This window comes from Bicyclus anynana, chromosome 14 (assembly GCF_947172395.1).
Source record: "Bicyclus anynana chromosome 14, ilBicAnyn1.1, whole genome shotgun sequence".
In the NCBI taxonomy this organism is placed as follows: Eukaryota; Metazoa; Arthropoda; class Insecta; order Lepidoptera; family Nymphalidae; genus Bicyclus; species Bicyclus anynana.
Window position 1 is genome coordinate 6,311,127 of NC_069096.1, and position 15,216 is coordinate 6,326,342.

A 15,216-nucleotide genomic window follows, 5' to 3' on the forward strand; every position below is an offset into this window, starting at 1 on the left:
TTGATAAGCCTCATTTAGCGCCCGCTATATTTTAGCATATTGCATCAGATCGATGTCCCGTAGAGCTGTAGAGCTATAGAGCTGATTATTTGATATTCATTTATGTTTAATGCCTCCACGTGTTTCTGAAAAAGAAAAATATGAAAAGGTATAAAGGTAAAGTATGTAACTCCCACAAGTAGATATTGCAGGAAATAGTAGTCTGAGACGGATATGTGGTCGCTCGATCTCGTGTTGGCTCGTGCCGGCGCTAGGTGTCGCGACTTGTTTCTGTAAAGAGTAGGGAGTTAGAGAGAGGTAGTGATCGGGCGGGAACGACTGGCGATATAAGGCGCTCGCCGTACGGTCGGCTTCAGTATTCTCGTGGCATTCGGGCTGTCCACATTTCTTATTAAGTAATTATTTATGGGTTATCTGGGATAGGAGGGTCTCCCCCTCCTATCCCAGATAACCCATAAATAATTACTTAATGTCTTGAGCAGTGAATAGTGAGTGTTGGCTAGTCGAAAGGGATCCCTTAAAGCTGCATCCGGGGGACTGCTCTACTCAAGGTATTCTTTGCCATTCAAGGGTCTTATTTTGGTTACAGTTTGATTTGTAAATTAAGTTGTCCTGACAAATATTGTGAATCTTATTTTCGTAATCCACTTAGCAGACACAGTGCTAAAATAGTCAATAAAGTAATTAGTACTTTAAGCATCCCGTTTTTGCTTTTTTGCTACGATACCCTAAAAAAACTCCTGGATATTTTACCCAAATCCCTAAAGTCGTTCATCCCAAAGTAAATAATAATTTGAAGCGAAACAGTTTCGTAGCGCGAGTTGCCGCTGCTTTTAGACTAATTAATTACTATGCAAATTAGAAGCGACTAAAGCCGGTTGATTTATATTTATAAATCAATTAATATTTTAACGTCAAAGCTATTGCGCGTCCATCTTTTGACTGGGGTTAGGGATGCCGCCTATATTTTGGTATTTTGGTATATTTGGTACTTATGAGTACGTAGAACAATTTTATTGATAAGGTCTGTTTAGTAATTTCGGTTCGGTTCGATTCGGTTATGATCATCATCATCATCATCATCATCATCATCATCATCATCATCATCATCATCATCATCATCATCATCATCATCATCATCATCATCATCATCATCATCATCATCATCATCATCATCATCATCATCATCATCATCATCATCATCATCATCATCATCATCATCATCATCATCATCATCATCATCATCATCATCACCATCATCATCATCATCATCATCATCATCATCATCATCATCATCATCAAATTCAGCTGATAGACGTCTTCTGCTGGACATAAAAACCTTTTGTATGGATCTTAAAACACCATCGGTCTATCCAGTGGAGGGATTCCTCCGGTGACGCCGCTGAGGTCCTCTTAAGGAGACTATGGCATTTACACAATAAAAAAGAAAACACCAGTGGGGGTTCGACCAACAATGCTTTCTGGTTCGGGTCCTCATTCCATCAACTTAGCACTCCAACGTCCAACGGCTCTTGGCCCAGCCCAATGCCACTTCAGTTTCGCGACTCGTTGAGCTTAGGTACATAGCTCAATTCCGTTAAATCGCACCGAGAATTTTATATTTTAATTCACTTTTATTTTTAAGATTAATTATACTCATACCTAATGTTTATAGATATTAAAATAAAACTTACATTAAAATAATTTATTTATATATGAAAATGGATTAAATGCATAAGAACTCAGTAATTTTCTAGAATTTTTTCAATAAAAATAAAACAGCTATCAATTCTATAAAATGTCAAATTCACAAATGCACAAATACTTTCTATTTGCTTTGAATAGAAAGGTGTTTGTATTTGGTATCCCTCAGAATACAGAAAAACACTGTGTTTTTCTGTATATGTAGTGGTATCCATAAAATATTTTAGTATTAAGATAAACTGTTTAGAGTTGAACTTAATCAAAACCCAAGATAACATTGATACTCGTACCATGGCAGACAATAATATATTCGCCACAAATGGAACTGATGACAATATGTATAATGAATTAATTAGATTAATTTTAAATGACAATGGTATGTAATTATGATGTTCATTCATTCATTAATTATCAACCCATATTCAGCTCACTGCTGAGCTCGAGTATCCTCTCAGAATGAAAGGGGTTAGGCCAATAGTCCACCACGCTGGCCCAATTCGGATTGGCAGACACACGCAGAGAATTAAGAATATTCTCTGCGTGTGTGAAGTCTCTGGTATGCAGGTTTCCTCACGATGTTTTCCTTCACCGTTTAAAACACGTGATATTTAATTTCTTTAAATGCACACAACTGAAAAGTTGGAGGTGCATACACCGGACCGGATTCGAACCCACACCCTCCGGAATCGGAGGCAGAGGTCATATCCACTGGGCTATCATGGCTTCTTATATTATTAATTTTTATAATCTTAAGTTAACACAATTAATTATTAAGCTTCAGTATTTTTAAATGCCAATACGCTATTAATCCTGTAGGTCTGGCACGCGCGTAGTTTTTTGTTATGAGAAAAAGACATTATCGACCAAGAGCGACGGACATGAAAGATATTTTCGACATCGTCGCGGCTGTTATATTTGTCTTTCTTTTTCGATATATGTCATCGTGCGCATCTTAGGCCTGCTGGCTCTACACCGCTGCTACGAGTTATTTGAAATATAATATAAAAAAATCTTTACAATAAAATACTGTCTTTAGAAACTAATAGAAAGCCTCATTTTCACCGAGCAAAACAAGCTATATTAAACCCTTATATTCTCAAGTTCTTTATTTTAAGGCTATATTTTACCCCCACATTCTCAGGGAACCGGAACTATGATGTATGATATCGCTTGTTGATGCTTCTACTACTTGAGTTTTTCTTGACTTGACCAGGTACTATAGTGCGTAGGCGTTGTGGTGTGAAGTATATATTTAAAATATACGTTATTTCTTTCTTTCTTCCTCACAAATAATACAAACTACGGCCCGCAGATGGCGGCGAGGCGAGCGACACACACTCGGCGGAAGGAGCTCCGGATGGAATCGCGCCGTCGTCGCTTCTGCGCTATACCGCTGGAGGTGAGAATATGTCAGGGCTTACACTGCGAAAAATATAATTATTGATTTTGAAACACGGCTAAAACTCACGTGATATTAGGTCGGAGTATGCCCGACTAGTTTCGAACCCATACGGGTCGCGGCACGATCCAAACTGTCAAGCGTCTGCGCGACGCGCTGCTGCTCGCATCGCGCGCTGGGAGAGGGGTTGAGTGGTAGGGAGTGAAGGTTCCGTTACACTCTCCGACGGTTCATTAATGTCATCTTCATTAGACTCGTCTTCTTGTAAGCAAACTGAACTAACGCTTTCTTGTTCCAAGTTTTTTGTATGTGACAATGAAAGAAATAGCGGTTTCGTTATCAATTAATATGAATGACACATAGTACGAAAAACGTATTTTAGAATTTTAACTATCGTAAGTGTCATAGGCTTACGTAAGGAATTCATGCTTCAGGCGCAGCATACGTAAAATCATCGTTATCATCATTAACAATCCAAATTCGGCTCACTCGTGCTCAACGAGTCTCCATGAGGGGGTTAAGCTAATATTCCACCCAGGCTGATCCAATGCGTATTGCCAGACTTCACAGACGCAGAGAATTAAGAAAATTCTCAGGTTACCTCAAGATGTTTTTCCTTCACATCGAGTATGGTGAGAATTCCTTAGAGCTTACATCAAATTTCGATGCACCTCTTCTTGTAATAAACTTGGTTGTACGCCGAATACTTACATTTTTATGTATAACAAATAAATTAGGTGGGGACAGTATATACATATAGGTATGTTCTATAAAGAGTTTAAGGATTTTATCGCGGACAAAGTCACGACCGTTCCCTATTATATTTATAACTAACGGTCGCCCGCGACTTCATCCGCGTGCAATTCCGTTCTTCACAAATCCCTCGGGAACCGTGATGTTTTCTGGGATGAAAAGTAGTGTATGTGTTAATCCAGAGCAACATCTATTCTCATTTTAAATTTCACCCAAATCGTTTTAATAGTCGCAGCGTAAGGTTGTCCTGTCCACCCAAGTGGAGCGAGGAAGCGTAGTGGTGAATCGGACGAATGCGGTGTGGAGTTGCGTACTGTGTCTTTCCACACAGTGGAGCGGAGTTGCAGACTATGTTAAATAAATAAATGCTGAATTTAATTTATTTAACCCCACTCCGTTCCCCCGCTCCGGTTACCGGTTTTATATGAATTTTTAAACTAGCTCGCAAGTCCCTGTCAACTTAAGAGGAGCGGAGATTTTGTGCAATCCTACTGGTTAATATTTCTCAGTTTCTTGGCTCCGTTGCCTTGCTCCGCTTTGGTGGACTGGCAGTCTTTAGGAGGAACAATCGCCTTTATAATTTTAGTGTAATATAATTCACTAAATTTGACGTTAGTTGACATAGTATACGAAATTGTGATTCTATGTAACAAATGTCACCCGGTGCCTATTGAGAACCATTTGTGGATATCATACAGTAGGTAGATGACATTTCTTAGTTGATTTGATGTTTATTTTATTAGCTTGTTAGTCAAGACCAAATTAGTGAATAGGCCTGGTCATCACTTTTTGAAACTATTTATTGCTGTTTATTTGTTTATTACGAGTATACGAGCAACTGTTTTATACTTTTACCCGCAAACTTGCCGTTCCCATGGAAATACGGGGCCTAAGTTACTCGTATCACGTAGCTTTGCAACGGCGGAAGCTGTTTTGAAATATGGTTTAGGCGTGAATAGGGCTAAGACTGAAGATGAAGCGGGTTGCAGGGAACCACTGGATGCTGTCTATGTTCAGCTGCAGTGGACGTTCATCGGCTGTTAATGATGATGATGATAATAATGAAGTAGTGAAGACTGGTGAATTGCAATGAAGACAGAAAGAGGAAGGATTTCTTTGTCTGCGCTGGCTCTCAAGTGGCATAAATTCAAAAACAGAATCAGAATCAGCTGGCTCTAAGTGGCATAAAATTAATAACAGAATTAGAATCAGCTCAGATCAGAATCAGCTGGCTCTAAGTGGCATAAAATTAAAAACAGAATCAGAATCAGCTCAGTTCAGAATCAGCTGGCTCTAAGTGGCATAAAATTAAAAATAGAACAGAGTTGTTTTACTCCGCATCAGATAAAATCTGATTTACTATAAAGTAAAAGTGAAACGTAAGCAATGACCGTAATGTATAAAAGAAAAGATTGCTCGTTTAATAGAATAAGATTTAATGCCCAAAGGTTATTTTTTTGTGGGAAAAAGGAAACTGCTGCCTCACGTTCCATTATCGAAAATAAACAAAGCGTAAAGCTGAAATTATTTCAACTCTTAAATAGAGGTAGCCGCCATGAGTCGGCTACTTTTGAGGGTGTATTTGAACATTAGTTGCGAACGTAATTTATCGATAAGTTAAAACAATTGTCGACTTTTCTAATGAATTTTTAGGCATCGATTTTTATACGTTTTTAATTGTAGTAATCTATTGTACGAATATTTGTCTTCAGTTAGGTAAAGTGTGTTAGGTATGTTAGTCAGGTATATGTTATAGTATAAATACATCGTTAGTTAAACCGTTTTTAAACAATTCCAAAAAAGCTAATCAGATCGCAATGGCTATTTTCCCGTTGTCTCTAATAAAAAAATCTACGCTGAAAAAATTTTCAAATATCTTCGAAAACGTTTTTTTTTTTAAATTACCGTATCACACTTCATATGAGGTAAATATTTAAACGGCGCGGCGACCCGAATATAAAAATCTTAATATTCCAGAGATCTGAATAATTATCCTTAAGACCCTTAATCCGTTAAAGCTGGGTGATCCTCATTAAATTTTCCACATACGAAAAGCGGCCTTCGCATTTACTGAGCAAAAAACGTCGACAAAAATGGCCCACAATAATTTATTTCGGGCCAGCGCGAGCATCACTAATCGACGTCATCAATCAGCGGCCCGCGATCGGATCAACTGACGGACACCCCCTTCTCCTCCCCCCTCCGCCCCTACCCCGTTTACCTCAGAGTTACACGCATGGAGTTTCCATATTAATGAGAGTCATCCACTAAGATTTTGAAAGCTGTCTTTGCTTTACAGGGTTGCAAAATTTGTTATCTAATAAAATAAAATTCCCAAGACATGGTAAAACTGCTTCGAAACGGCTGGACCGATTTTTATAAAATTTTGTATGCATATCGCATCGATCGTACATCATTAGATGGGCCTCAATGCGTCGCGGAATTGTCATTGGTTTCATTGAGTACGTCATCACTCGTAACACATTTCTCTTTATTCATGTTGTGGCTTGTGTTTTTACACTTTCAAAATGAACACGAAGGTGTTTAAGGGATTAAAATAAGAAAAAACAGTAAATATTTTTTTTAAGTTCACGTCCACTCACAGCATGCGCTTGTTACGTTTTTAATAAGGAGAGGCCCATCTTACGATTTATATCGATGGCATATCGCGTATTTCTGAGAACCAGCCAACAACCACTTTTCATACCCCAGAGTGATACTAGCCGACTTATAAAAAACTAGCTGACGCCGCGTGGTTTCCGTTCCCGTAGGAATACGAGGATAATATATAATAGTATATAGCCTTCCTCGATAGATGTACTATCTAACACTGAAATAATTTTTCAAATCGGACCTGTAGTTTCAGAGATTAGCGCGTTCAATCAAACAAACTCTTCAGCTTTATAATATTAGTATAGATTATAATATTAGTATAGGTTTAGGGTACACCCTAAAATTTTTATAAGACAAATCGACATTTGCCGGGTTGCTAGCATAGAATACAAATCTAGTAGCGGTAAAACTTGATTTAGACGCCTCATAATTAACCGACTTCCAAAAAGGAGGAGGTTCTACGTTCGGCTGTATGTATGTTTTTTTTTTTTTTTTTTTTTTTTATGTATGTCCAGCGATAATTCCGTCAATTATGGACCGATTTTGAAAATTCTTTTTTTGTTTTGAAGGGTTTACTTCCAGAGTGGTCCCATTTTTTTCATGTCAGGATCTGATGATGGCATCCTGGAGAAATTGAGGGGAACTTTCGAAAGTTGTAGAGACGGCTAGTGCGTTTGTTAGTGTTTCCATAAGGTATTTTAAACCACTACAATTTTATGAAGGTTTGGAGTTGGTCTGATGATGGAGCCGAAACACAGACGATGGAACTCGTCAAGGATTTACAGCAGTCACCTTTTGTTTGGGCTTGATTAATTTGTATTGATGAGTACTTTCCACCTATATGGGTTGTGACTGTATTAAGGGTCTGGTGATGAAGACGAGGGACAGTGAAGAGAACTCCTCGACGGTTCACAGTAGCTACCTTGTGTTTGGACTTGATAAATTTGTATTGATGAGAACTTTCCACCTAGATGGATTGTGACTGTATTAAGGGTCTGATGATGAAGACGAGGGACAGTGAAGAGAACTCCTCGACGGTTCACAGTAGCTACCTTGTGTTTGGACTTGATAAATTTGTATTGATGAGAACTTTCCACCTAGATGGATTGTGACTGTATTAAGGGTCTGATGATGAAGACGAGGGACAGTGAAGAGAACTCCTCGACGGCTCACAGTAGCTACCTTGTGTTTGGACTTGATAATTTTGTATTGATAAGAACTTTCCACTTAGATAGGTTGTGACTGTACACACGCAGTAGGTATGCTAACACTAAAAATAAAAAAATAAAAATTTTAATAAAAAAATTCAACCGACTTCCAACTCAAAAAATAACTTTAACTAAAAAGCAAAAAATAACATCCTAACTATGTGCTACCTTCTGATCAGTTTGAAGGCGGTGCCAAGCCAGTGTCGTGTTTTAATTAAAGCTGTTTCTGAAAGAACCACATAAATTTTGTAGTTTAACCGTGTTTAATTAAAACATCACTGGCTTGGCACCGCCTTCAAACTGATCAGAAGGTAGCACATAGTTAGGATGTTATTTTTTGCTTTTTAGTTAAAGTTATTTTTTGAGTTGGAAGTCGGTTGAATTTTTTTATTAAAATTTTTATTTTGTACTTCATGATCATCATCTTAATATTCTACTACATATTGTATTATAGTATTCAATAACTCAAAACAAAGCATGTAAGCTTACATGCTTTGTTTTGAGTTATAGTCTGGCAAGTTTGTTGATAGCACTCTCAGGATATGCGGGCGAAGGGGGAAAGACTGCGTGTGTGTGAAATCGTGCGTGCGACGAAGTGAGGTGCATTAGTCGTGGGTTTTACATTGATCGCTACACGCCCCCCGTCCTGCGCGGACCATCGGGAGTGTTACGAACGAAGTTGCCAAGCTATAGGTATATGAGTTTTGTTTTTCTCTATAAAATCTCAGTAGCGGTATTATGTTGGGAAGAAGGATTTTTATTAGTTGGTCTTGATTTTACCCTACTGCTCTCCTTCATTTTAATATTTTTTTCATTAAATTACAGCGTTTACAGCATAGACGTACTAAATATTTCAGACACCGTCTTCTGAACTATAAGTGATAAGTACAAAATTATGATTCTACCTGTTCAGGCTGATACGCACACTAATGCATACCTATTGTTAAATGAGCTGGTTGAGTTTGTTTTGGGCTCTTCTCGAACCAAAGCGCGATTAGAACCCTCGTAACTTTAATTTTAAGTTTTCAACTAATTATTATCACCATCATCTAATAATATTATTACCTGACGTAATAAGAGCTTGAAAGTAAGCCAAATTGAAATTGAATTGAATTGAATTTTGATTTGATGCACATATGAAGACAGATCGATCGCCATTAATTTCTTATATTTGGCTATACAGTATTCACTTCACACTCACGCTGAGATACCTACTCGGCGCCATGGTGCTTTAGTTGTTTGACAGCGAGATACCGTCTGCCTATTATTTAAGTCTATGTTATTACACATCTATACTAATAATATTATAAAGCTGAAGAGTTTGTTTGCGCGCTAATCTTAGGAACTACTGGTCCGATTTGAAAAATTCTTTCAGTGTTAGATAGCCCATTTATCGAGGAAGATTATAGGCTATATTTAATCCCCGTATCTCAAAGGGAACGGGAACCACGCAAGTAAAACCGCGCGGCGTCTACTAGTTATTATAATATGCGGCAAAGTTTTACATTCGGTGATTTAAAAATCCAATATCTGATATATTATGTGTTTTTCCGAAATACATTTATAATTTTAATAACAAAATATTTTCCCCTTTATTGATAAAGAGGAAAATATTTTGTGTACGCATTGCCGTGATCAAACAAAAAATACTTGAAATACTCGAAATTTTATTGTGATATTGGCAAAGCATATTTACAGGGCTGTGGAACTGTTTTTCTGTGACAACAGTGAACACAGCGGCTACCATCCGCAAGAATATTCTGTAATATTTCATTTTACGGGGCCATTGATATCAAATTTAATTAATTAATTTAACTAGCGGATGCTTGCGACTTTGTTCGCGAGATAATTCATTCAGACTAAGTATATCTGTTAATCTCACCTGATGGTAAGTGATGATGCAATCTAAGATGGAAGCGGGCTAACTTGTTAGGAGGAGGATGTAAATCTACACCCCTATCGGTTTCTACACGACATCGTAGCGGAACGCTAAATCGCTTGGCGGTACGTCTTTGTCGGCAGAGTGGTAACTAGCCACGGCCGAAGCCTCCCACCAGCCAGACCTGGACCAATTAAGAAAACCTCAAAAAAAATAAAAAAAATCACAGTAATTCATGAGGAAGGTTCAGTGGTGTAGTTAGGTAACCAAAGGCTTTGGTGCAAATTAAAAAATGGAGCCCTGGTGCAAATTAAAAAATGGGGCCATAATGTAAGTGGAAAAATGGGGCCCTGGTGCAAATGAAAAATTGGGCTCTAGTGCAAATAAAAAAATGGGCCCACTGATATTTAAACTGGTTAGGTTTTATTTTTTACTAGCGGACGCCCGCGGCTTTGTCCGCTCTTAGACGTTTTTAATTCAGCCCTTACAGTACAAAGTTTCTCGTTTTTATTATTAGTAGGATGAATAAAAATGGACCTTTAAAAAAGTTTTTTTTTTGAACATTTATATCTCCGAGTATGTCGCGTTTCGAAATTTATAGTCGCTTAGATAAGGTTCAGATCAATTTTATGTGAAACAATGCTATCTTCACGTCCGGTCCCTCGCTGACGTGGGTAATATTTGCTGGCCGAGGATTGATTCACCCTAATCCATAAATGTCACAGTTTATGTATATCTCCCGAACCCATAAAGGTGTTAATAATTTTCAGATGATAATCATCATTATCGTCAATATATTATCAGCAGGGTAATTCACTAACTTTGACGTAAATTAGTTGACATATACGAAATTGATAGCCCAGTGGATATGACTTCTGCCTCCGATTCCGGAGGGTGGAGGTTCAAATCCGGCCCGGGCATGCACTTCCAACTTTTCAGTTGTGTGTATTTTAAGAAATTAAATATCACGTGTCTCAAACGTTGAAGGAAAACACCGTGAGGAAACCTGCATACCAGAGAATTTTCTTAATTCTCTGCGTGTGTCAAGTCTGGCAATCCGCATTGGGCCAGCGTGCTGGACTATTGGCCTAACCCCTCTCATTCTGACAATAGACTCGACCCACAGCAGTGAGCCGAATATGGGTTGATAACGAACGATACGAAATTGAGATTCTATTTAACAAATGTCATCAGGTGCCTACTGACAATCCTTTGTGGATTTCATACAGTATGTAGTTGACATTTCTCAGTTGATTTGATGTTTATTATAACAGGTTGTTAATAAAAACCAAATTAGTGAATAGGTCAGAGACCTGCTTCATTATAGGAGAAGCGGGGTGACCACCACACTGACTGAAAACTGGTTAACGGGCTTACGGTGTTGACATTAATGAGTAGTGCCGACGAATTAACACTTTCTTTGGGCAGTGGATATAGAACCTCGAACTGGCCAAATTTTTTAAACTTGAGAATTTTCAAGTACTTATTGAAAAGAACAAATAGCCCAGTATGTATTTCATAGCATGAACTAGGACTCGAACACAAGGTCTCGTGATCTAGAGGAATGATTTCCCATAAAATAAAATATTTTTTATTTTTAGAGCGAGTAATCCATAAAATTGCTAAGCTGCAACCACGACCACACTGCCAAGAGTGTACGATTAAGAAGAACCCATAAAATAAAATGTTTTTTTATTTTCAGAGCGAGAAATACTGGAGGCTTACTTCAAGTTGATGCAGCAGTTTGACCTTTGACCTTATGGACAAAGTTCCAGCACAGATTTAGTTTTAATTTGCTTAAAATATGCTCTAATTTAAAACTACAGCTGACTTTATTTAATAGTAGTAGCAGCTTATTTTAGTCCTTATTTCGACATCCAACAGCATTGTTGTGTTCCGGTATAAAGGGTGTGGCTACTGGTGTAATATCCGGCATACGAGAGCTAATATACCTATCTGCCTTTCCGAACCGGCGGTAGAGTTTAGAAGACTTAAGATTACATGGAAAGGCATCAAACACCAGGGTGCTAGAAAAGATGACAAAAATAGAGAAAATTATGTCCATCATCAAGAAACTGAGCAGCTTCTTTGGATGGTTGCAGAGAGAAGCTCAGTTCTTGTTTCCAAGACTAATCTTGAAAGGAGAGTTAGTGGGCAAGAGAAGAAAGGCGTAAAAGAAGAAAATGTTTAGACAATAGAAGAGAGTGGATCGGACTCTACCTATCCGCAACCGAAGCGAGTTGTGAAAGATAGAAAAGCTTGTCGCATTGATGATGATATATGATTAGAAAGTAATACTTCTCGGGTGCCGGTTGTTCTAATGAGATATTACCAGACTTCAATTTATAATACGGACCCAGAAGTACTGTAGACGACACAACGACAAAGAAAGTGTCTGTAATTTCCATCATCACAGAGGTCAGGTAGCTATTTGTTATATTTCAAAAGGTCCCGCCCTTTATCCGTCGGCTCCTTGATTTTCCGCCTTAGAACAATGCCTCTGATACTAAATGAGACCTTCAAGAATCCATTCTTTTGTCTCCGTTGAGATTGGATGTCTAAGCTGAATTATGCTTAGTAATTGAGACTGAAACTTCTTGGCGAAATACTACATTCTATAAGGTGATATTGAACGACAAGTCTGTCTATAAGTATAACTTTTCAACAATCTACCCGTCTAGTAGTTTATGAAATTCATTTGGAATAAGAACGCCAAACGTTAAAGGTGTAATTATATAAAACTAGCTGCGCCCCGCGGCACGGGGGTTAAATTTTACAAGCAAACTTAATAAAAAGAATAGGTTTTGATTCAACGCGTACGTTTTTGTCTTTTTTATTAATATTATTATTCCATAGCTGTGTCTTTTATTAAAACTGTAAAAAATAAATAATGTATGTGTGTTTAAAACATTTTTGGTGACAAATCTGTTTAGTAGTAAGGAGCAGCAAAGCAGCGTAAAAGAATAACCAACATACACACACATTCACACACATTTACCTAAACTTTCTTCTTTATTAATATTAGTGTGATTTATAATATTAAAGCTTTTGTTGAATGCCAACTCACGAAAAATTGTTTACATCGATTTTCCTGCGGACAAAGTCAGGGGTGTCTGCTAGTAATTTACAATTTCAAGACCGAAAATGTTTCCTCTGAGAGATCGTTAAAATCCGACATATAAATACGATAAATGATCAAAATATCCATACCATAAAAACGCTTACATTACGAAGATTGAACTTTAGGTTGGTCTTATAAAGATTTATAACAAAGGTTCTACAGATGCAATCCCCTCCGATCACGAGTAATAGATATTGATTTCCTCGCTTCATTCGGTTTTTCTCTTCTTCATATTTAAGCCCGGCCTGTCAGTAGGGGAAAATTGTTTTATTTGGATATTTGCTACGCTTTGGTTCGCTGATGAGAAATGGATAATGTGTAAAAATCTCACTTTCGTTGAATGTTAAAAAATGATTTCGAATTAAATATAATATTTAGTTACAATAAATACATTATGTTTAATCTTATGGTAGGTATTAGTTGCTAAATTAAATGTGTTATAAGTTGAGTGTAATTTTTACAGAACAAACACGTACAAAAATAACATCATATGTTAGCCTTATGATCACTTTGAAGGCGGTGCCAAGCCAGTGGTATATAAATTAAAGTCGTTTCTGAAAGAAAAAACAGTCTGAAAATCCTAAAATTTTATGATTTAAACGGCTTCAGTAATGAATCATTGTGTTGGCACCGCCTTAAAAGTGATCACAAGCCTAACATACGATGTTATTTTTTCGCTTTTTAGTTTATTTTTGTGATTTTGAAGTCGATAGAATTTTTTGTTAAAAATATTTTATTTTTCTGTTTTTAGTATGTCCTAGCACAGTAAACGAAAGCGCCAAAGTAATGAGCCGATTTTCATGAAAATTTAATGAGACCAATCTGGAAGTATATTCTTTCCACAATATAAGAATTTTCAAAATTGGTTAAGAAATTACAAAGTTATGGGGTAGCAAATATTAAAAATAAAAATTACGCATCGAATTGAGAACCTACTCCTTTTTTTAAGTCGGTTAAAAATATATTATAATTTCTCTTTTATACGTCAGCTTTTACGTGAGCATTGATAAAACTGGAAAGTTCGGAATGTTCTCAAGTTGTGAAAATTCCTGGCCGCCAAGTGGGAAGCGCTGCTGAGTATTTCTTTATTACGGAACTTCAGAGTTTGTAAGTTATCGATCTTTTTACTTAATATTCAACAAGTTTGGAGTTATGCTTGACAAGTTAAAGTGAAACTTACCTACTGCGTAATCAGTCTACATTGGGAGTACCCATAAGTTTTTTTTAAAAAAAGAATATATGCCATATCTTTTTTAAATGTGACTAATATTCCCATTCCCCTCTAATTAGTCGGGAAAGACTGTGCTAGGAGTGGGTACGACAATAGACCAACGGGGCGGGGATCGAATCACCACCTTTCCGGTGATGAGTCCGACCGCTCTTACCGTTGTGCTGTCATACTTATATTAGTTATTTTAAGGCTAAATTCATAATAACCGTCGCAGGTTTTTTTTTAATTTTTGGAGCGAAAAATTATGTAGAAGATTAGTGGAGTGTTTTTCTTCTAAATAGGGTTTTTCACAGGAATTCAAGGAAGTCAAAATTACCTTATTTTCTGTCATCCTTTCTTCTGTATGTTTTCACGCTCTCGTATTCTAGTTATGCGGCTCTTAATTCAATGTTATCATGTTACTTGCGTTAAATAATCACAGTTTTACAGAAATTTGAACACACATGCGAATTGAACGCACTACAGGGCGCTGTCAATTTTAGTTCAGGTATGGTTCAAGTTCTTGTCACGGGACTTCTTTTGTGGCGCGGGGTTTAATAATGTGTTTTGTCACAGAAAACATATGGTTTTATCACAGGATGGACGCGGAAGAGGGGGGTTAAAAATGGATCACGTTTCTTTTTATGCAAATGATTCTAAAATCTATACATTAAACTAAACCATCTTCTTCATTGTTCTTGAGCCGTGATAGCCCTGAGGATATGACCTCTGCCTCCGATTCAGAAGGGTGTGGGTTCAAATCCGGACCGGGGCATGCACCTCCAACTTTCAGTTGTGTGCGTTTTAAGAAATTAGATATCACTTGCCTCAAACGGCGAAGGAAAAACATCGTGAGAGTGCATACTGCATACCAGAGAATTTTCTTAATTCTCTGCGTGTGTGAAGTCTGCCAATCCGCATTGGGCCAGCGTGGTGGACTAAGGCCTAACCCCTCTCATTCTGAGAGGAGACTCGAGCTCAGCAGAGAGCCGAATATGGGTTTGATAGTGATGAATATATATAAAATGTTTACGAGTGAGTAAACGAACAATTTCCTCTCAATTATCGCTCAAAATAAAGTAAATTTTCGAGATAATTATTCTATGTTTAAATAAAATCTCGAAGAGATTCGATGTCACACAATGTAACGTTTATATTGTATAGCTACGTATATCATTGCATTATATTGTAATGCGGGTAGGCCGCGGGTAGGGGATTACAAAGGCTTCTCCGTTTAGCTGTGGACAAATATTTGTCACTCTTTGTTCGATTCACTACCCTTGTCGGCCCATGTGAATTAGCGAATCACTGCCTTTTGGCGATATATTC

The 15,216-nt window shown here is 37.5% G+C and overlaps 1 long non-coding RNA gene across 1 annotated transcript; it reads left to right on the plus strand.

Moving 5' to 3' along the window:
* The first annotated feature begins 378 nt into the window (after positions 1 to 378).
* LOC128198755 (uncharacterized) lies at positions 379 to 14,758 on the plus strand. Its single transcript, XR_008251459.1, has 3 exons — positions 379 to 551; positions 3,017 to 3,103; positions 11,259 to 14,758. It is a non-coding gene; the product is annotated as an uncharacterized LOC128198755 (long non-coding RNA).
* Positions 14,759 to 15,216: the final 458 nt, after the last annotated feature.